Source organism: Sturnus vulgaris, chromosome 19, assembly GCF_052056855.1.
Source record: "Sturnus vulgaris isolate bStuVul1 chromosome 19, bStuVul1.hap1, whole genome shotgun sequence".
Lineage (NCBI taxonomy): Eukaryota > Metazoa > Chordata > Aves > Passeriformes > Sturnidae > Sturnus > Sturnus vulgaris.
The window spans coordinates 2,448,844-2,471,338 of record NC_142261.1 but is presented as its reverse complement, the minus strand read 5'-3'; the positions used below and the strand labels follow the sequence as shown (position 1 = coordinate 2,471,338).

Sequence of the window (22,495 nt, the reverse complement as noted above, 5' to 3'; positions counted from 1 at the left end):
ACATTTATCAGGTTAAGCCCAGATTTCTTTCCCTGTCTTACCAGTCGAGTTTTGGATGACTAACCAAAGGACTGAATATATTTGAAAGATTTAATTCTCCCTTCACTATTTATACTAGTCAATGTCACTTTGACACTATTCTGGCTTTTCACTGCAAAAAACTTTCCAACTCAAATTCCCTTAAAACGAACATGCTCTCACAAGCAGACAAGTGCCATTTGCTCCATCTTGCCCTCCCCCAAGTTAGCTTCAGCTGTCACCAAAAACACAGTAAGTATTTTCCTCCTTGGGAACTATGTGTTCTTGCAGTTATATTCAGTGGACCAGAAGAGTCTGGCATTGGAAAAAGAACTATCTGATTTCTTGGACTCACTGCAAGAGAACCTGTCTTGGCCAGACACAGTTATAACCACCAAGGATTCAGTTAAATTAAAGATACCCTGGACAATGAATACTGGCTGTACAAAAAGAGATCAGGCATTCACCCACTTCAGATACAGTTTTGGGGCTCGAACTGCTCTCCAAAGGGGTTTTCTTCCTGCAGTTATAAATAACAGTGAGCAAAACACTCACTTTGTACATTAGAGTGAAGATTTTCGGAGTCACCATCTATGAATTGCAACCACTATTTCAGTGAACAGAAAGCAGTCAACAGCTCTTGAGAACCTTTCATATTTTCACCTTTCTGTTTTCAGTGTGTTCAGATCTGAAAGCACATCTTTCAGCTTAATTCAGACTCAGCACTTAAGGTCATATCTACTATTTTTGCCATGATCCACGTTGCCTTTTTTGATCTGCATTACCTAGAATTTTTATTTCTATGCCCAGTTATAAGGAAGGAAATATGCCCTGAAAAAAACAGCTGCACCTTAGACCTACCTTGAGATACTGAACCTTGCAGTGCTCCTTTATGCCAGGAGCTGCCACATTCAGATGGCTGATCCTTGTGTGGCAATACCCAGACATCACAGAGGATACGAGGAAAAACAAAAATACAAAACACACTTAAACCATCTTCCTAAAAACCTGCTCAGGGTAATAGTTTTTCCACAGATAATTCTACATTTCCATCTTCTGCCCCAACATGTGCCAAGCCCAGTCCTCAGGCACAGACAGCTCCCACAACTTCCATGTAAGTGAGGTCTCCACCCAGACCTGCCTCTGCCTTAAGTGCCCTTCTGTCACTTCATTACTTGCCCTTTTCCAGCACACTATTATGACATGGTAAAAGCACATCTGGAACACATCTGCAGCCTCCTGTCCCCTCCAAGAATAGCCCAGCATCTCTCTGGAACGGCATCAAGGGGAATGGTATTGAATGTCAGGGTGAGTTGCTTCACATCTGCTCTGTGCTGTGCTCAGGACAACCTTCCACACAGAGCTTTTCCAGGAGGGGTTGTTCATCAGGTCTTATTTTTAAAGAATCTGGGCCAAGTCATCCCTGCTGTAACTTTAATGACGTCAATGAGCTACAGCAGGGGTGAAATTGGGCCATTATTTTTTATGTCCATATGTCCTGTGCCTATTAAAGAAAAAAAAAACCTCAAAAGAAGATCAAGGAAGAAAAGTTATTGAATCAAAAGACTACACAGCGCAGAGATTAACATCTAGATGTGGAATGTTCCTCTTTTGTTCCTGCTGTACATCATAAATATAACAGCTTATGGAAAAAGAAATACTTCTGTAGTGTCAAGATACAACGTGAGTTCTGCAGTGACAAATTATATTCCCATTTTGTATCCTGTTTTGATAAAAAAGCCAACAGAAAAAATCATTACCAGGAAAAGGTCTCTTCAGAACTCCACAAAAGTGAGCGACACAGTTGCCAGTAAGTGTCAGTGTCTCCTCTTTAAGCCAATATTCATCACACCCAGCACATCACCACCAAGCAGTAAAGCCCAGTGGATCTTGTCCTGAGCTCATTTCTTAGTAAATCCAAACCACGATTATACAAATATCAAAAGAGAAAAATACGACACAGTAAAGCCCACACAGTGTTTTCTGTGAGTATGCAAAGCCTCAAACACCAACGTGAGAAGGGACACACAGCTGAGGAGCCCAAGCCTGCAGGTGTGGGACAGCAGCTGTGAACAGCAGCAGTAACAACCACAATTCTGTGGAGATTTTCAGAAGGCTGAACTGCACTATTAAACCTGAGAAAATGTGCAAACAGGTTTTCCACCCCCCACGCAGGAGATACTGCCCAGGCTGCAAACAGACTCTGGCTCTGACCACAGCCAGCAAGACCTACAGCTACAATTTCTCAGCTAACACTGAAAGCTCACTTAACTGACATTTATGAGTAACCATATGCAGAGGGACACAGGTAAAACTACTCACCCTCATGCCTACAGAGCCAGGCTGATGCACCTTTTAAGGCAGACAGCAACTGCCCCAGATCACAGGAGCTGGTGTTCAGGGCCTCTGCTTTGTAGATAACTTTTATTTCTAAGCTTTACAGAAGATTCCTTTGAAATCTTTGACCCTAATTATCCAAGTCAAAGCTTCAGTCAAAGACTAAGTCCTCTCTGCAAAGGCCTCTTTTCCAATTGCTTCCCCTTTGCATTAATGAGCTCTTTTTCCCACAATAAGCTACAACAGTTTGAGGTTTTGTTTTTGTTTTTATTTTTATTCTTCTCCTCCCTCCTCCTCTCCCATTCCAGCACTGGAATCAAAATAACTTGAGATGGAAAACGTGTGACCTCCCAAGCCTTTATTTACAGTATCACAAACCACAAGGGAAGGTTCTGTCCAAGTTTTCCAGCTGGAATGAGAACAGCAGGGAAAAAACGTGCCCTCCTTTTTGCAGCTGTGATATTTAACACATCACAGGGGAGAAGGGTGGGAAGGAGGCAGGAGAATTAGAAGCCAGTAATGATGCCATGGAAATATCAGATGAAGCATCTCAGCCACACGGGCAGGTTCACATGATGACATTTTTCTCCTCAGAAATAAACAGTTTTTGTATATGCAAAAGTATCTAAAAAACCAGTCTGACACACATTTAATGACATTATTTCTTCACTTCTACATTAAACCAGATTGTAAAATACAGAAACTTTTTGGACTCCATCTAAGTTTGTATCAGTGCTGTAACGACCTCTCTTCACGCCATCATCCCCCACAATTATAACAAAGAATTTGACGAAAAATAGAAGCCTAGCAGCAACAGAATCTTCCTCAGACATTTAAACAGCATAGAAAAACAAACACAAATGAAGGAGGTTTAGATCTATAGAAAGTTTCTTGCAGCAGGAAACTGTCAGTTAGATTGTGGTTACAACCACAGCAGCATCACAGCCCTTTCCTCCCAGTTAAAGACTGTCCAAACAGTTCCTCGTGTCTTGTGTTTCTATTGTAAAAGAAGGAAAACTCACCCATTTCCATGTTCAATTTCATAGTCCCAGATTATACAGGGGACTCTGTAGAGCTCTTCTTTTTGAAAAGGGATCCTTCTGTACCTTTCCAAACAGTTGTATCCTGTCAGGTCTAAATGAGTTTACCTGTAACTCTCTCCCACCTTTACAAGATCCCCTTTCCTTCTCCCTGCCTGGCACAGTAACAAATGCCACACCAACCCACAACCCTAACACACTGAGACAGGGGAATGTCACAAGTGTGCTGCTCCATTACACTGCCAAACAGGGATCCTCTCCTTGCCAGTACAAAAGCAGCCATCACCCAGCTCCCTGGAGCATTATCCCCTTGATATAACACTTTACAGTGAGTTTTTCAATCCAGTTGATGAAGGATCCAGCACGAAGACAGATTTTTTCCCACAGTTATATAGTTTCCACAAACTCACCCCTTACCAGGGGTTCAATTCTCATGTCATGGGTCTCACAATAAGTCCTATGGTAAGTACAAGGGGCAGAAAAAGTTAGGTTCGAGCCCAATTTGTGTCCATATAAAAGGACATAAGGCTCTGGAAGGAGAAATGCTGGTCACATCACACAGCCAGGGGTGGAAAAATCACAGCCCAGCATGGTACAGGCACAGGTGCTGCAGGGAAGGCAGGGAGTGCTGGAAGGACATTAGAAGGAGGCAACGGCAAAGCAAAGCTGTGCTTCCTTTTGACAGGACACAACACGTTCCTTCAGTGGTGTTACAAATCGCTTAGAGGGGACATCACTTCCAGTGACAAGTCCCCTGTCCCCAGCCTTCCTCACATCTTCTCAGGCACCCTTGGATTCAACCTCATCTACCTTCCCCTCTTATTTTCATCCTGCCCAATGTCAGCTTCTGCCTCTTGTTACAGACAGAAAACACTCACCCCATCCAGGCTTCTGCAGGAGCAGTGGAAGCACAAAAAGACAGCACAGTGCCCCAGGACAGCTGGAAGTGAGGATGCTGAGGGACAGAGGAGCAGCTCCCTCCCCATCCTAGATCATCACCCTACATCTCCTCATCACCCTGCGTTCCCCCCTGGCTCCCTGCCCAGCTCCCACAGCTCCCAACATCACCAGCACACACAGCTCACGTCTGCACACACGTCCCTGGGGCTCTGCTCACAGCAGGGATTGAGGACACTCTCCTAGATTTTGAAATAGTTCTATGCAAAGTACTCCCAAGGATGTCTTGCAGAGGAGTATTGTCCCAACATTTCCATTCTGTCCAGCAGTTTGGATTGAAAGCCTCCAGGTTTGGAAAAACAAAAGGCTGCACAGCGATGCTGGTAGAACAGAGGGGGAAATTGCCCAGTGCCTCCAGCATTTTCCTGGACATGGTGGTTCAGCTTTTTGTCTCTATGAGCACTGCATTCCCTGACAAGGTTTAAAACCCATTTTTCTCTCTGCATTCCCTACCTGCCAACTCACAGACGTTACTCCTCTCTGGTGACGCAAGAGCAGGGATTCATTTTCCTGTGAACACCATTCTGGAGGCAATTTCCCCTCACCTACCCAGAGAATTAATGACCACTTGGGCACCTCATCAGCCCTGTAAAATCCTTCAGGCAAGCAAAATGAGTGAAGCCTCAGCCTTGGGGCAAAGCAAACCCTAAGCCCTGCCAAGGATTGCATTTCTTCTCTGCTGTTGCCACTAATTCAGAGAAAAATGCTCCCTCTACAACAGCCTGTGGGGGAGTGTGTGACCTAAAACAGGAGGCAAAGCTCTCGGGATACAGATGTTCCCCCTCAGCACAGCAGCACAAACTCACATGGCAATTAATGCCTCTCTGAGCACAAACTCCTCTGTTAAAGCTGCTGCTGGCAGCTTTTGATCCCAGAGAGACCTGGCCACAGCTCCTTTGGAGCTGCAGTGGGCAGGCAGGAGCTGCTGGGCTCTCTCTCCTGAGGAAATCAGGTATTCCACAGAGGGACAAGACACAGCACTGGGAGCAGCCTACCCAGCCTGGCACTGGGCTCTGCTAATCCCAAAGAGAGGCTTCAGGAAGGAAATCGATCTGGAGAATGGCAATGAATTCGCTGGGAGCCAATTAAGGTATTCAAATCACCCCTAGTTTTCAACAATTTCTGATAAAGATATTGCATGTTAATACAGAGCTGGTGTCACTGCAGTCTCAGTGTAACTGCTGTGACCCCGAGGTACAAACCCAGAGAGACTGAAAACATATTTCAGTCTGGTAAGTGAACAGTCTCAGATCCAAACTCATTTATTCTTTCTCTTCTTCAATTCCAGCAATTCGTTGCTCCTGAAGCAAAACCTGACAATTGTTAAGTTTTAGTATCACCCCAAAGAAATATTTGGTGGAGTCAAAAAGACCATTTCTGATAAAGGGAAAAAAAAACACTTAAGTGCTGAGCAATGTAATGGAGGAAAATAAGAAGATGCAGAACTGTGCAGTCAGGCTAAAGGCTGACACCCTGTCTACCAAAAAACTCCAGCCACTAATTTTATAGTGAGAGTTCACACTATGAGATGTATTTCCAGAATTCACACAAGAGGTTTGGATGGAGCTGGGCACACACAGTGAAACTACAACGTGATGGTAGTAAATGAGGCTGTACTACTGTCTATTTCAATACAAATAAAATCAACAAGGTTAAGATTTTTTTTCAGAAAAAAACTCACCAAGATTTAAATTAAAAATTATATTAATTGCACATTCTGTGCAGTCATTCTCCCTTACAATTTATTTATTTGAAAGATTTTAAACAGAAAAGGATACTAAGTAGAAAAAGGCAAGGAGCATGAGCTTTCTTTCAAAAGAAGTTTATTACCAATGCACACATCTATGCAATTTAATCCAACCATGTCCTGTGACTGCCAAGCCCTTCTCAAGGAGCTCTTGCAGCCATTTTCCAGCCTCCATTTTATCACATTTTCCCCAAGCATTTATGCAAGTGGAACCCAAACTAAGGTTCATCCCCTCTCACCAGCAGCGACTTAGTATCCCTCAGATAAACTACCATTCTCCCTAGTAACATCTAAATTGTTTTTCCTAACCCAGAAGAAAAAGAAACAGCCATCCAGCTGAAATGTCAGAACCTACCTTCTGCAAAAAATCTCTCTAGATGCTTCTGAATGCAGGAGGGAGCAAAGACAGCATTGCTGAAAAAGGATGTCACTGTTGGTCCACATGTGTCAACATCCTAGAAAAAGACAGAACACAGTTGCTGAACTGCCATACCCATGGGAAATCAAGAGCAAGAATAAAGCTGCATTATTTTTCCAGTTACACCATGCTAATGGCTTCTATGCAAACAACATAAAGCTACAACATTTTATAATTGCACATCAGAGTTTCTCTGCAAACATCCCTCCGGTATGTCAGAAATTCAATACGTGATAGTAGGCGGCAATGAGCACCTCAGGGATTTAAAGTGTGTTCCAAACCATGAGTCATCGTCATCTCTAACTCATGGAAATTAAGAAGGAGAAAAAAAAGAGAAGAAGAAACACACGAGTTGCACTGACCACTCTCACGTGCCCTCTGTACAACACTTCTCCTCAAAGCATTTCCCTTCTAAACTCAGAGCTCAATGACTTCCACGGAGGAGACATCACCACAGACAGACCCAGCACATCACAGATTATTCCAGGGAGCCTTCAGAGCCCGGGCAGGATCCCACATTTGAGGGTGGAAGCAGAGCTGGAGCAGCCCTTGGAATCCCCACAGATCCTTCCACACCCGGAGGAGCAAGGAGACAGCAGCTCCCACAGGGAACAAAGGGCTGGTGAACCAGCAGCACCCAGGAGGGCAAATCCAGGTCAGGAAAGCCCAGGCACCCCATTTCCACTCCTACTGCAGCCACCTGCTCTCCCCAAGGCTGATTTTGTCAGGGGGAACCTGTAATGCTGCCTGCAGAGCAAGTTATTGCTTTGCTCATCATTGCAAGCAGCCCTGATGCCTTTCCAGGAGATTCCTTCAGGCAGTCTCATCTTCACCCTCCAACCACTGCAAACTGTTTCAATGCTGCTTTTAAAGCAGCTGGGTTGCACTTTAGGGCACACACGTGTGCTCTCCATTCTACTGATGATCTCCCCAAGCATATCCAGATTCCTTTAGGTCTTCTTTAATGTCTTGGCTTATCCTTGTTTCTCTGCCCTCCAAGCAGCAGCCAGAGCAGAGTCGGGGCTCTCTCAGCACTGGTCTAACAGGTGATGGGGTAGGGAATGTTGAGGTACATCCCACAAGTCAGCTGTGGAACCCCAAAACCCACATGCTCACACTGAAATTATCTCTATCTCACTGAACTCCCCATCAGTAGAAATATCCCTTCAGGTCACAAAGGGCACAGTTGTCCTTCCCAGTTCTCCTTCCCAGAAGCAGGGGTTGTATTTTGCACCAGAACATGCAAATCTGGGTCCACAACCACAAAAATAAAAGCACATCTTGACTGGGACTTGGATCCAAGCCTCAACACCAGTACCTGCTACCAAAGAGTTACACAAAAAATACATAAAACATCAATACACTCTGTTCCTTCCCCTAAAGAACCTGAAATGCTTGGGAAAACCATCAATACCTTCAGCTGCAAACCCTGCTTCAGTTAACATAAATTTATGTCTTGCCAAGAGCTTAAAAAAAAACAGTAACTGATCTTCACTCTTGTAACTTCTTGCACAGCAATTTAAAAAATATAATAGTGCTTGCACAGGTCAGATTCATCCTGGAGGAAGAGCAAACGTGAGTAACATTTCAGGACCATTAATCTCAGAAATCTCACCAAGAGCAAGCAGCCAGACAGCTTAAAAATATATTTAGTCCACAAATGCTTATTAACGTCATTTGCTGATTCACAGCTAAGCCAAGCACATAGAGCCCAAATGCCACTTCTGCTTTCCCAGGCTGGGTGGTAATAAATAATAATAATAATAATAATTAATAATAATAATAATAATAGTGTTGCTGAAAGTCTTGGGCATCAAGTTGCTTAACCTATCTCAAAATCGTGATGTAGCTTTTAGATTGGATCTGTCAGAACTGGAAACCACAGGTCCAGTCTGTGGCCCTGTGGTTTAGGATCCAATCAGAATTTATCTGAAACTGAATCTTAGCTTTCTTTTCTTTCATTGACTATTGATCTTGCTGCCAACATTAATACAGTCAAGACCAGAAGATAAATAAAATTAGTTCTTCAGGCTCACAACAAAATTAACACTGAAAATCATCATTACTTTTAAAATTACATCCTCTTTATAACTGCAGAAAAAATGTTCAATGATCTGATACCTGTGCCAGGATTTTGTGTGTACGTTTTGGGGCAGAATTAACCCACTAAATTCTTAAGGAATGCTCTAAGCAAAAATTCTTTTCATAAAATGAAATGTAAAGTGTTTCTTCTCCTGCTGTTATATACAATATGATGATGCAAAGACCAAAGAACTTTCTCTCTAAAGCAACTATTCAAATCTGTTTGATGGAAATATATTTAAATATAACATTTTAATCTTGCTGTGCCTTTGAATTTTAAATGCCTTTTCATGAAAGCAAGTATTTCATTAGTCCTTTTAGCCATTCTACCATTATGATTTGCAAGTAAATAAGAATCCTCACATTACCTTTCTCTTTTAAAAGGATTCATTACAGCTATATAGTTTTAAATTCAATACACATCCAGTCTGATTGAGCCTTACCAATTTTTACAGGTTATAGAATAATTCACTCTTCAAGTGCATTGGGATTTGTCCATATCCATTCTTTCCCCATTTCCCACAAGCAAGACAAGTCTCTCTAAGTGCTGGATATGCCAGACACCATCCTCCCAAAAGAACCATCCACTAAAACCCACGCTTTAGTAAATAAATTGTAAAAAATGGAGTCAGAGCAGGGTCCTGCTCTCTCTCTGCCTAGCTTTGCTGAGCAGGGAACAGTTCTCAGAATTAGCAGGGCCTGGACACAGGGCTTCAAAGGGTTTCAGAGTTTGGGTGAGGCCAATCTTAAAGCCCCCCAGGGTACCTGTAAACCTGCAAGGGCAACCACAAAGCCTCCTCCAGTTAAGAAAAATCAAACCTTCCTACCTCCTTTATTCTTTTTTGTTCTGGGGTTGGGTTTTTTTCCTGTGTGGTAGATTAGGAGAGGATGATAAAAGTTCTTCTTTTCAGTGACAGTAAGTCCATAGCAATTGTTCCAAACAGAAAAACTGGGTTCTCTGCACACTTGTTAATGGTACTGCAATCAAAAGTGATTAAAAGCAAAAACATTTCTGTACAAGAGAAACTGAAAGTACTGCCTCTGGGAAAACAGAAACATTGGCATTTTCTCTACAGCAAACACTAAAAGTAATAGATAATTAATGTAGCCTAGGACATTATGGTATTTATGAAACTTGTTTTCTGGAATTATCATAAACAATTCACCTTGACTGTATTCCCAAGTCATCACTTTTTAAAGTCACTGCAGTTTGCAGAGGCCTCACTGATGCTATTCTTAATTTACTTATTTTTAGGTGTGAGAACAGATTACCAAGGCAAAATTTAAACTTAAAAATTGTCAGATTTTCATCCTCTTTTATAATCATTAACCCTGTCTGCATTTCGGAAACATTTTGTGCTAAACGGAAATCAAGTACACAGTTAAAATTGCTTCTGCTTTAAAATTAAACTCCCGAAGTGTGGGAGGATTCAGCATTGTTAAACAAGGGGCACATTTGTCCAAACCACCAGGAAAAAGCAACACAACAAAAACACAGAAATGTGAGTTAATGCAAGAGCTCCCAAAAGGCTGCAACAACATTTTTATTATGGGTGATTTGCAAAGAGGAACGTTACAAACTCTCTCTCCCTTCCTCGAAAGGCTTTCAGGGAAGCATCTCCCCAGGGAAGCCTCGGGGCACTGGAGCAGCCCAGAACCGAATCAAAGCCCACGTCTGGTTCTGGAGCAGCACCACAGCTCAGCAGCACCCGAGGCACAGGAAAGCAGACCACAGCTATTAATAGACAGATTCACATGTAAATATCTTTTGCAAAGAGGCAGAGGTGGCACACGGCTGGTTTTTTAGAGCCAATGTTGAAAACACCACATTGCACTAACAGAACTGGCATTTACCTTTCCATGGAGGATGATTAATTAATTATAAGATGCTTTCTGCTGGCTTCTGAAGGCTTCTGTGCTGAACTGATGTGCTGCACTTCACTTTCCTTCCAGGAGGTACCAACGCTGCCACCACTCAATCACTTTATACTGGTGGGACAGGCAGAGCTCCCACCTCACCATGACCTGGACAAACACACCTGGTGAAAACCCCAAACCACAACTCAGTGGCTTCGGGCAACAGAGCCCTGCCAAGCACAGAAAATAAAAATGCTTCTGCAAAGGCAGAGGCACTGACAGCACCGTCTTGCAGGGAGAAATGAACCAGCACAAGTGCTCCTCATGACCATCACAGCTGGTCCAGCTCAGCCTCCTGCTCTTGCCCAATCTGCATGAATAAATTCTAAGCTCTACCGAGTGTCAGCTGTGGTTAAACACCACATGCCCATGGTTTAGGAGCATCAGTTTCAGACCACAGAGAGTCTCCAGAGCCCTTTATCCTCAGAAAAGGTGGTTTCTGTTCTAGCAGCCACCCCAAAGCACTAAGGGGATATAAGTGAGCAACTAAAAATCAACAAACCACAGGGAAATAAATTCAAAATCCTGAAGAACTCTAATCGGAGGAACAGGCTCCAGAACGTGCCAGGAAATTAATCAATATGCAAGAGAAATGCAGCAGTTAACTGGAAAATACGAGCAGCTTGGAAAGGCACTGAGACCTTTTTTCCCTCTCTGATGTTTGTAGCATCTGGACCCTCCACGTGCCCCGGGGTTACATTCCCAAAGGAGCACAAGGTCCTGGCCGCACTGCGAGCAGCCAGACCCAAGGGAAAGGGAGGGAAAACAAACAGCAAAATGCTTCCAGGAGCTGCCTGAGCTCTGGATCCTGCTGTAGCTATAATGAGCTTTTCATGTGCCAAGAGTCCTCTCCCTCCTTCTTTAGAAGTTATTAATCCTTTCATAAATGTCTTTATTCCCTTATATGAAATGGGAAGTATTACAACCCATTGCTCTGATCAACTACAAGAAAAAATATTTTTAAAAACCCCAAATTCTACATTCTATATGCACCCTTACAAGATTTTTAGGAACCTCATAGCAGTCTACATAAAAGAGGAAGAGTCACATTTAATACCACACAAAGATGGCAACCTGTTCCCCACACACCTTCCCAAACCTCCCTCCTGCCTCCAGGGTGACATCCCAGGAACCAGCAGCCCCTGCTTGGCACTGGGATTGCTTTGGGGTGTGCAGATCTTAAAAAGCAGCTTTCAAAAGAGCCTATTTAGTGTCAAGCTTCAGACTCCCCTCTGAGAGCAGTAAAACCGATGATTTTTTTTTTTAAATGAGAAGGAAAAGAAAAAAAAAAGAAAAAAGCCTCTGGGTGGGTTCAGCACCTGTGTATGCCAAAGGCATTTCATGTTTTATTCATGAGAATGCTATCACCCCATGAAGGTTTCTAAGTGACTCAGCCAGACAGGGTCTCTACAACCAGCTTTCAGGAGGATCTTTCTTAGGGAAAAAAAAAATTAATTCAGCTGTTTGCTATTATTTTCCAGTCATTTCTAGTCAAGTATATTTCAAGCAGAGAACTCTATGTCAGCTTCCACCTTGCCCCTTCCCACATAAATGCGGCAATTAGCACAGAAAAATTAGTCAATTATGCAGTATTTCATCTTAAATAAAGCAGCTCAAGAAATAAAACACCATTTAATGGGTAGCTGACAGCCAGGGAAGGAGCACAGTGGCTCAGTAACGTGCTTAAAGAGAGTTTGAAATCCATTCCTAACCCTTGATGGAAGCCTGTCCTTGTCAATGAAATCCACAATCCATAATAATGCTCAGTATTGTGCTTTCATCCTCTGTTTTATCAGAGCTCATCTGCTGATCAATGAGGAGTCCCACAGAATAACACTCTGAATTTCAATGTCAACACAGCAGTACTGTGGTAATGATCGAAAATATTTACATATTGCCTCATTGATCGTGGGGTGTTCTCTTCCAACCATCTGGCTACTGGGCACTCATCTTTTGATTATTTTATTTTATTTTTTAGGCCTTTACAACTATTTCAAGCAGGTTATCTTGACAGCTAACTTCCAGCATTCCACCTGAATCAGGTTTCTCCTGTTATTTTTAACCCAGGACAACAGCAACACCATTAATCAATTTCATCCCACCTCAGCAAACAGGAAAATAATTTTCTTAACAAGGACAAACCCCCCAAAACCCCAGCAAACACCTGCTCTGTGATGTGCCAATTCAGCTACAAGGTCTCGTTTTTAATGTGACTCAAGGGTGTCACCATCTCAACAAGGGATGAGTCAAATGGAAATATGTCCCTGACTCTGCTTCTGCTGCCAGCCTCGAAGAAACAAAGGCTGCCAGGGTTGTTTTTCCCACCTCCAGATGGAATATCCCTTGATCCCTGCAGTGCAGAGCCCTGGGCAAGCAGAGCAGGCCTGGGGTGATGCTCCCTGAGGAGCTTTCAGGTGGTTCAGAGCTGTCACGGGCTGCAGGAATAAAAACCAGCACCAGCCGATCTCCCTTCCCTCCTCCCACCTGAGCCTGTGCAGCCCAAAACTCCCCCAGCCCATCCCACTGTGTCCCATGGTGATGGATTTGGTGCACACTCCACCCCCCTGCAGGTCCAGAGAGCCACCAGAGCCAGAAACTGTGGGGAGAAATTGGGATTTAGCCTCAAGAAAACCTAAACAAAAGCAAAAAGCGCCTCCCTGCAAGGTGGTCTGAGCACCAAGCACCCCCAGCACAGTACAACCATTTCCACTCAACTCTCATCTCACTGAGCCCAGGTTTCCATGTAAAAATGAATTTTTAAAAAGCTTGGAAAAGCTTATCCATGTGCATTCTCCTAGGAAGCTTAAGAGCAAGTTAAAATAAAATATGCAGGAAAGACTAACATCTACAAGATCTACAAGGCTGCTGCAAAAGACCTCAGCAGGGAACTTGCTGGGAATATTAAAAAGGTGGTTCTCAAACAGTTGTCAAACTGATTTCAAGGAGGTTTTTAGTGGCTCCAAATGTGTTTATAATCAGAAACTGACACTCATGGCTGCTGCTACCACAAACTTGATTTAGGAAAAATGGGAGGTCTGAAATCCAAATTAGACTCAGTCTTTAAACCAGAAATTAATATCCTCACTCAACACTGTTTAGCTGATAATTTCGGTAACAATGTTTAAGACAAAGCATCACCTCTTTTTTTCAGTTCTACTTCGATAACAAGGAATACAACACAAGTTCTATCAGCAAAATGACATTCAGACAACAAAAGACACAGCAGGGAGGGGGAAAATTCTCTGACATCTGTCTTTGATGCTACAGATGCTCCATTAGACAGTGAAATAAATCTCCACTTTATGTCAAGTTCCTTTTTCTGCCGAGGTACCTGTATGAAGGAACAGGCAGGAGGACAGAAGGCTCTTTCCTCTCCATCCTCTCTGCCCAGATGTTAGGCAGACATGAAGAAGATCTGACCTAAAGATATCAAAGTGCTCACCCCAGCAAGGCAAGTCAAACCATCTCTCCCTGCTCTAAAACAAAAGGATAGATGAAAACTGGGAAGCCAGGGCAACACACAGAAGCTGAACCAGAAAGTTTAATTGTTCAACTAGGCTTGTCCAAATATGCCCTTTCTTCTCACACTGGCAGTGTGCTAGATAAAGGTGACTCTTTTGAAACAAAACTTTTTTATAGGCATTAAATGTAAGCAAAAGAGAGCATTAAAATTGTTTTAGTCCCAGTAGAAACAGTTATGCCCAGGCTAAACACATTTTTGAGGATATCTGATGGAAGATGTTTACTGTTTGTTGAAGTTAAAACACGAACAGTGTTTTACAATCCAGAGACAGGTTAGACAAACAAAGAGTCCCGTGATTCTGGATAAATGATCCTTAAAAACAAGAGAGGGAGAACAAAACAGGCTAAGTGTTCTCCAGCAGTTCACTTTGGTGGGTCAGAAGTCTAAAAGCCCCATGTCAAGCCTGATCAAGAAATTAACAGGGAAACAAGGAAAGCGAAACAAAACCAGAGACAGAAACCTCAGGAATTTTAGTGTCTCTTCTGCTGAATTGTGCCTGCAACATTTCCTACATCTGTTCCTGGTTTGCCCTTGTTTAAGACAGAAGAGATCCTCCACCTTTGCTTGTGAAGAGCACAGAGAATGTTACTGAGGAGATGGGATGGCAGAGAAAAAGCAAGCAAGAGGCCTTCCTCCCCCTCCTGCTCTTTTCCACCAAATATCTCTGAGTTATTTACATCCTCATATCCCAAACTCCCCCTCCAGTTTCACAGCTTGCAGTTCACTCTGCGTTCTGGTGGACACAACACATGTTTAGTTTCAGCGTGTTTAGGCTGGAACACCCTCTGAACGTGAGGCCAGGTCACAGAGCCCACAGAGGGAAGAATTTCCAGATGCAGAGATGGGCTAGAAAATAAGAGCCAGAAACACGAGGCTCCATCTCTCCACCAGCCTGGAGAAATCAACCTGCTCTGTGGAGGAGACAACTTAAACAGCTTGGCAACGCCTACAGCTGGTGCTCAACCTCAGATCCAGTGAAAAGATGTAAATATTTAGATTTCAATTTCATCTGATATGATAAATATAAAATCTCTATTTCCTTCGTAAAAAAAAAGGCAACATTAAAATAGGTAAGCCACCCACATAGAGAAAGTGATTCTACTGTGTTTGTACCTTTAGAAGGTTATTTAAGTTATGGTATTGATCTTGAAACAAATTACAAGTGAAATTATTCCCATTTAATTGTCCTCTGATGTATACAAAACGTATATATACAAATGCATATTGTTTTTCTGTTCCTTCCAAACAAGTAGTGGCTGATGGCAGCCCATTATTTTTTTTTACCCTTCCAGAAATGCCTCCAGCCCTCCAGGTTTTGCTCTGGATAACTCTGACTCCAACCCAAATCACCTGAAAAGAGACACAAAATGATCCAAACCCAACTCCTTATGAATACCTGTACAAAACACAGCTGAAGCTGAACTGCTGTTTACCACGGCTGTACTAGAAAAACCTGAAATCCTCCCATAACCTTCTAAAGCACATAATGGAATTAAGGCCCCTCCACACATCCAGAGTTAAGTCATGCAAATACCAAACTTCTTTGGAGCCAGATAAAGTGGCCTCGCCCCTGCGGTGCCCAGATACCTCAGTGCTGATGTGATTACACACTCCCACCCTCCAAATTGGTTATCACGCCATTAAAATGCCTTCCCAGGTCACTGCTCTGAGGGTTAAGCCTGAATTAGTATCCCAAAGCTTCGTGATTGTTATGTAAGTGCCAGCAATCCAAACAAATCAGAGTTAGCTTCCCTGTCCACTACAGGAATCCCTCCCTGCCCAATGATGAATTACAAATCTTTCAGCAGTTCATTCACTGCTTTCTTCCCCAAGTCCTCACCAGCTGTGCCCTCCCAGCAAAAAACCTCTGTTCCACTACTGGATTTTCTGGATCTCAGTTCCCTCCTCCCACCGTAGAAACTGGTGGAAAACCCCTGAGTAGAAATCCCAGTATCTGGTCTCTGACTGGAGACTGAGCTGTTTAAAGAAAGCCATGAGTGGCAAATCACTTTTTCCTCATCACATCGAGGGACTCCCTCCAGTTCACCTAATCCAAGGACAGTGTTAAGATTCGTGCCCACATCTCAGCACTCACCAACCTCAGCTGTCCAAACACACAAAGCCAGGACTGTAAAAGCTGTGCAGAGTCCTCGCTATCCAAGGTACTCAGTATTCAGGCTTGGGTTATTTTTGCAGGAAAACAACTTGAGGTCCACAGAGGTGCAGATTTCTGGATGTTGTAGGTCTTCAAATCTGTCTGAGCAAGATTTTCTGGAGGCTGTTTAAAGCCAGATAAAAAAAAAACCGAATTTGGAGTTCTCAGCCACTACCTGGGCCAGGAGAAGCCAAAAATCAGCCTGTGCTGCTGTTGGGAGACCGAGACGCTGCCGTGGGTGCCCCTGCTCCTATCAGCACTCCTCCCTGAGCCGCGGTGTGTGCTTTGTCCCTGCCCTCGGTGGCACCCTGGGCACACTCAGGGCGCTGGCATGTCCCTGCCCGCTGCCAGGTCCGAGGCTGCCGGGACAATGACCCCGCACGGCCGCTCCCGCAGCCCTGCCAGGCCCCCACCCTTCACTGGCCCGGGGTCCTGCTCATCCTCCTCGCCACCCCTGGCACGGGAAGCCCAGGGCAGGAAGGCGCTGCTTTCCCTCCCGTTTCCCTCCTGGGTGGCCTCTCCCTGCAAAGCCAGCACCTCCTTGCTGGATCAGCTCAGGTGTGGCCGAGCTCCCCAGGGCACGTTTTAGCCCTGTGCCAACTGCATTTCTTCCCTGCACCCAGAGCTGCCCAAAAACTATTTATCTCCACTTGCCTGGGCAGCCTCTTGTTTGTTCTCCCCTCTGAAGCCTGGCCCTGTGTCACACACTCAGGAAGAGCTGCAGGAAGGGGAAGCAGCTCTGTCTCCAGATCCTGCCATCCCTCAGGAGGTCCCCTGCACCTCCCCCTCTCTCCTCCAAAATGAAAGACACCTTTTTCCAACTGGTTTCTAAATTCTCCGGTGGGATTTACTGAAGCATTTTGCTGTGAGCATCTAAGAAGTATCAGTTTAATTAAAAGAAAAAATTAAAACCGCTATACAATCACACCAGCAAACCCTGTCCTCTTTCCTATGGAAAATGCACAAGCCTGACTTCAGGAGCTCTATTGACTGGGCATCGTGCTAATTAGAACTCCCTGTAGTGACAGGTTCTGGGCCAGCCCCAGGCTAGATTGTTTTCTTCTTACATTAAGAACATCCAAATACCATCCATTACTTTGTTCATTTAAATTTTCCTAGGACTCTTGGCATGGACACCACAATTAGAGAAGCCACTTTCCCTTTCAGATCGTGGGTGAGCTCAGACAGACTCTGCCCCAGTACAATCTTGTGGCACTTGGATTTCCTCCAACACCCAGGAAAAAAAGTTATAAATAAAAAGTGTTTTATTTATTCCCTCCCCCCCATTAATTATTCCATTTCCATTCACACTGAAAACTACAGCACATTTTTGTTTATAAGATGCTTTCGGGCTCAAAATTAAATTTAGGCATATTTTACCAATTTGGGGAGATAAACAGAAATATTAATTGCATCACGCCCTACGTCAGCCAGTTTTAAAATTAAATGAGAAGGCATCTTCACCATTTAGAGAAATTGACTGTTAAAGAAAACCATGGGTTGCTTTTTCCTTCTAAGAAAACAGAAATAAAGCAAAGCGACACATCGATGCCTGTTTCCAGCCTCTCCTCTTTTTTGAGTCTCTAATAAGAGGAAGCCTAAAAGAAAAACACCTTAAAAGAAGAAATGTGTCTCGAGGGATCTGGCTGGTCCTGGAACAGGACATTATGGTGAATATGCATGAAAGGCATGAGTCAAACTGTACTCAGGAGCGAGCATCAGCTTTCACTTGCCATTTTCCAAAGCCTTCCACTCAGGCTGCCAAGACAGCAACTAAATGACAAGAGTTTTATTTGAATGCAGAGGGGAGATTAATGCTCCTTAGGACTAATTGGAGGAACCTTCTTTAAATTAGCTCACTTGAGGGATGTGCTGCTTCTTTCTTTGGCCAGCTCACAGAAGCAGTAACAATTCGTGAATAAAAATAGAGTAATTCTTTAAATTCAAAACCTTTTAGCCCCACTGTCAGTTTTAAGTTTTGAGAATTTCTATTAGGGGGAAAAAAAAATCAGGACAAGGTCTTTCCAAACTGGTTGCTGTCAAGTAAAATGAGAAGTTAGATAAAACTCCCACGTGCCAGATGGTAAATCACAATAAATGCTCAGGCTGTTAGATGCACAACAAGCGACAAAGCATTGACATACACCATCAGCAGCAAACCCAAAATAGAAAAGATATTTTAATAAGAAGTTGTCATTTGGGGAAAAGATCCTCGTGAAGCTCATCAGAATCAAAAGTCATACACTGAGGGCTTCTTATTTTCTTCATCACCTCACATATGCCTGAGAACAACCAACAGTTTCAGGTGACTTACATTAGGCTCAGGGCTATAGTCAGCAAGAGCCTTGGAGTTCACTATTTAGGAACCACTTCTGATCCTTTCTGCCAAGTTCTTAAAAAAAATATTGTTAAAGGATACCAGGGAATTGTTTACTCAAACCATTACTGTTTCCCGAACACAGACGCTAGAAAAAGTTTTATTAAGAAGATAAACAGCTGCTACTGTACACGGTTTAGATGGCAACAAAAGCATCTAAGGGCCATAAAGGGAATAGTAAGGGAATTAAAAAGCATTTTTATGCATGAAGATAGCTAACATCTGTACGTTCATTAAAGTGGTATCAACTATGCTTTTAATTAAAAGTTAGTGATAGAAACTTAAATATGATTAATGAAGCCCAGCAGCCTACCAGAAGTCTGCTCCATCAAAAGCAGCACAAGCTGCGTTCCCAGCCCGGGCTGCTCATCCTTCCCCTCTCAGAGATGCTGCCACAACCAGAACACACTGCAAGGACCACAAAGCAGAAATCCTGAGACAAACAACAAGCCAGGACAAGTCTGCAACCGTGCTTTCATGCCTGGCCATCCTTGATTCTGTGTATCCCGAGGAGGCGTTTCAATTCCCGAGCAGCCCGCGGCCAAAACAAGGAGCTGGTTACCTGTCAGAATAACCAGGCACTCCGAGATCCATCAGCCACCGGCGGCACGAGGTCTGCCCCAGGAAAACAGGGAAAAGGGCTGCGAACAGCAGTCTCCTATTCAACACTGGGGGGGAAGGCGGGGAAACCCCTGGCCCAGAAGCCAGTGCTGAACTCTGTAAGGCAGTCAGTCGTCTTGTGTTACTCGGGAGCACAAGGCAGTCACGACAAAAATAAACCACGCGATAAAAATACAGCACGAGCAAAAAGATGTGGGCACGGAGCAGGAATCGGTGCCATCGGGGGGGGATAAGGAGTCCTACAGCCACTGATATTCTGACATGCCCTCAAACACCCGCCTATTCACATCCTCATGTCCACACAGGCTGATCTATTGCCACTGTCCTGTTCAGAGCTGAGCACTCCCAGATTATGTCTTCAAAGGCTGAAAACGCCTCCTGACATCCAATTCCCACTTAGCAGCTTCCAGACGCACAGAGCACGGAGAAGATGGAAGCTCTCACTTTAGAGCAGGTACCAACACATGAAGAAACTTTTTGTTTTGCTTAAATACACAGTTTAAATAGACTTCACCTCAGTCGTGGGATTCAAGCTTGAAATGTGACAGGACTGACTCGGGTGGCTGACTGAGCAGGGCACTCCTCTGAATGATGCTCCCAGCCCGAGCACCTCAGCACACTCTGTGCTTCTGCTCCTTCAGTGAAGCAGGAGAGTCTGGGGAGGAGGTGAAGGAAGGGATTTAACCCTCCCTCAGCTGGGCAAAAAGCTGGAGCTGTTCATGCTGTAGCCGTAGGACAGCAGCAACACGCTCCATGATAGAGCCCAAGGTTGTTCGGGAACACCAGGCAGGACCCCTTCTGTCAAGGGATGGGGAGGCCAGGAGAAAGGACTGCCAGGCCTAGCTAAAAGAATCCCCTCTTGCAGCCCATCATCCAACTAAGGAATTGGCATTCTGCTCCTTCAAAAGGGAAGAATCTCTTTCTCCTACTCCCGCAAGGAAAAGCACCGCTAAGGAGCACGGCCAGCTCCCAGTCACCACCCAGCAGTGCCCTGGCACGGCGGGGTCTCGAGCCCCGAAAGCTCACGGGGCTGTCCCTCAGCTATAACCAGTCACGGACATTTATTCTTTGAGGCTGCCGAGGGTCTCACCCTCTTCTCCCACAGGGATGGGAGCAGCCGCGGGCAGCACCTTCACCCCCTCCCCAGGGCCAGGCCCCGTCCGAGGGGCTCCTGGGACACCGCACGACAAAACCTCCACCGGGGACCTCTGCCAGAGCCGAATTCGGTGAAATTCAAGGCTCGGAGATGCGGTACCCGAGGAAGGAGGCCAGGACGGAGCTCTCCCGGGGGCTGGCTCCGGCCTCGGGCCATGACCGCCCCGAACCTCCGGGTGCCGCGACCCGGTGCGGAGGGTGCTCGGTCCGTCCGTCCGTCCGCTCGTCCCCGGCTGTCCCCGCGGGCACGGAGCGGAGTCTGTGCCCGCAAGCCGCCAGCACAGGGACAGCCCGACACCGGCTGTGCCACACGCCGGACCTCGGCAGCGCGGGGCTGCGGTCCCGCGTCCCTGGCGTGCGGTGCCGGGCGCTGCCATGGCTGCGGGGCCCTCCCGGTCACCGACTGCTCCATCGGGAAACTTTTACCGCCGCATCCCGGGCGAGGACGGACAGCCCGGCCCTGCTCAGGCCGCGGCAGCCTCCAGGTGCCGGCCGGGACCCGCCGCGGCCCGCGGGGGCCGTTCCGCGGTCCCGGGAGGGGCCCCCCAGCCGCACCGGCCCCTCCGCGGGCCCGGCCAGCCCAGCTCAGCTCTCCTGGGGCCCGCCGCGGCTCCCGTCCCCTCCAAGGCACGGCCGGGCCGGCCCGGGGTCCGCCAGGTATCGGTGCTCGCCCCGCCGCCACCCGCCCGCCCTCAGCGCCCCCCGCCACGCACCGGCTGCTCCCGGCGCGGCGGCCGCGGCTCCTGCTGCTGCTGCTGCTGCTGCTGCTGCCGATGCCGCCGCGGCTCGGCGGCTGCTGCTGCCTACGGGTCGCTGCCTGCCGGCATACCCGCGCACCGCTGGCATAATCCCCGGCGCGGGCGGGCCGGGCGCGGGCAGCTCCTCGCCCGCCGGCGCTGCCGCGGCGCGGGGACGGCGGAGGCGGGGGGAAGGCGAGGCGGGCGGGCCGCCGCAGCTGCGGGGGAGGAGGGAGCGGGAAAAGCGAAGAACCCCGCTCTGGCACTGCCCTTGCCCTGCCGTGGCACGGCGGCCGTGCGGATTTACCCGCCGAGCCCAGCCCAGCCCAGCCGAGCCCCGCACACCGGCAGCACCGGGAGCCGCCACTTCCTTCCCCGCGCCGCTCCGCGCTCCCTCAGCCGGGCGGGCGGGCGGGGCGAGGGCGCCGCCTGCCGGCCGCGGCGGGGAGCGCGGGGCAGCGGGACCGCCCCGCCGTGCGGGGAAGGCGCGGGCGGCGCGGGGAGCGAGCGGGGAACGAGAGAGGAACGAGCGGGGAAAGAGCGGAGAAAGAGAGGGGAACGAGAGAGAGGGGAACGAGCGGGGATCCCCGGGGCTGGCACCGCCCTCCTCCGCTCGCCGCCCCGCGTCGGGCTCGTTGTCCCGCTCGCTGCCGGTCCCGGTGCCCGCAGGGAGGTAACGGCGCGTACCGAGCCCCAGCCCGCGCCCTGCCCTCACCTGCCCCCAGAGCAGCGCTGGTGACTCCTCGAATTTTATTGTCTACAAAGCTTAGCGGGGGAAAAAAAAAATCTCAAAAAGTTCAGCGATTGTTTTATTCAGAAACTCAGAAAAGAAATTTACGGTGAAATTTACGATGAAACTGCGGTGAAATTTACCATGGCCTTTTAAACCTTTGTTAATTTCCTGCGGTTGTTTTTCACTCAGGATGCATCATCCCAGCCCTTCTTCCCTCTCTGCAAAGCCAAAACACTCGCAGTTTGTTTTGTAACTGTTCCTGCATTGCCACACCGAGTTGTAGTCCACGTTAGGAGGCAGATTATGCCTAAACCTATCACTGCTACAACTTCTTTAATTTGCTTTCTAGAGATGTGAACAAACAGAAATTTTATTTTCCAAAGTTTAAATCTCAGAGCTGGAGGAGTTGAAATGTTTATTATCATAGAGAAAACTCGGTATGGGAGTGTCTTGCAAGGACAGACTGAGGCAGAGGAGATCCTCGGGCTCCAGGCAGGACCTTGTAGGTGTGGAAAGGAGATAAATGCCAACATAGATGGGAAGTGTCAGGTGAGAACACGAGAGGAAGATGAGTAAAGTCCTCCAAAGAGGAAGCAAAAGCTTCTCTGGTTATCTGGAAATCCTTATGTGTCCTCAAAGAGAGAACAATGCAATATCCCCGTGTTAAGGGGAAGTTGA

The 22,495-nt window shown here is 46.3% G+C and overlaps 1 protein-coding gene across 7 annotated transcripts in view; it reads right to left on the bottom strand.

The window, feature by feature from the left end:
* PITPNM2 (phosphatidylinositol transfer protein membrane associated 2) overlaps positions 1 to 21,109 on the bottom strand; it is a 124,722-nt gene extending 103,613 nt beyond the window's left edge. For 2 of the 7 annotated variants that reach the window (XM_014874914.2, XM_088176097.1), the window contains exon 1: positions 6,455 to 6,722. The gene's annotated coding sequence lies outside the window, so the exon portion shown is untranslated. Of the gene's footprint in view, positions 1 to 6,454; positions 6,726 to 19,133; positions 19,704 to 21,060 lie in introns of those variants that run through there. The other 5 variants (XM_014874906.2, XM_014874907.2, XM_014874905.2 and 2 more) reach the window with 5 other exon arrangements.
* Between the last annotated feature and the right edge of the window lie 1,386 nt (positions 21,110 to 22,495).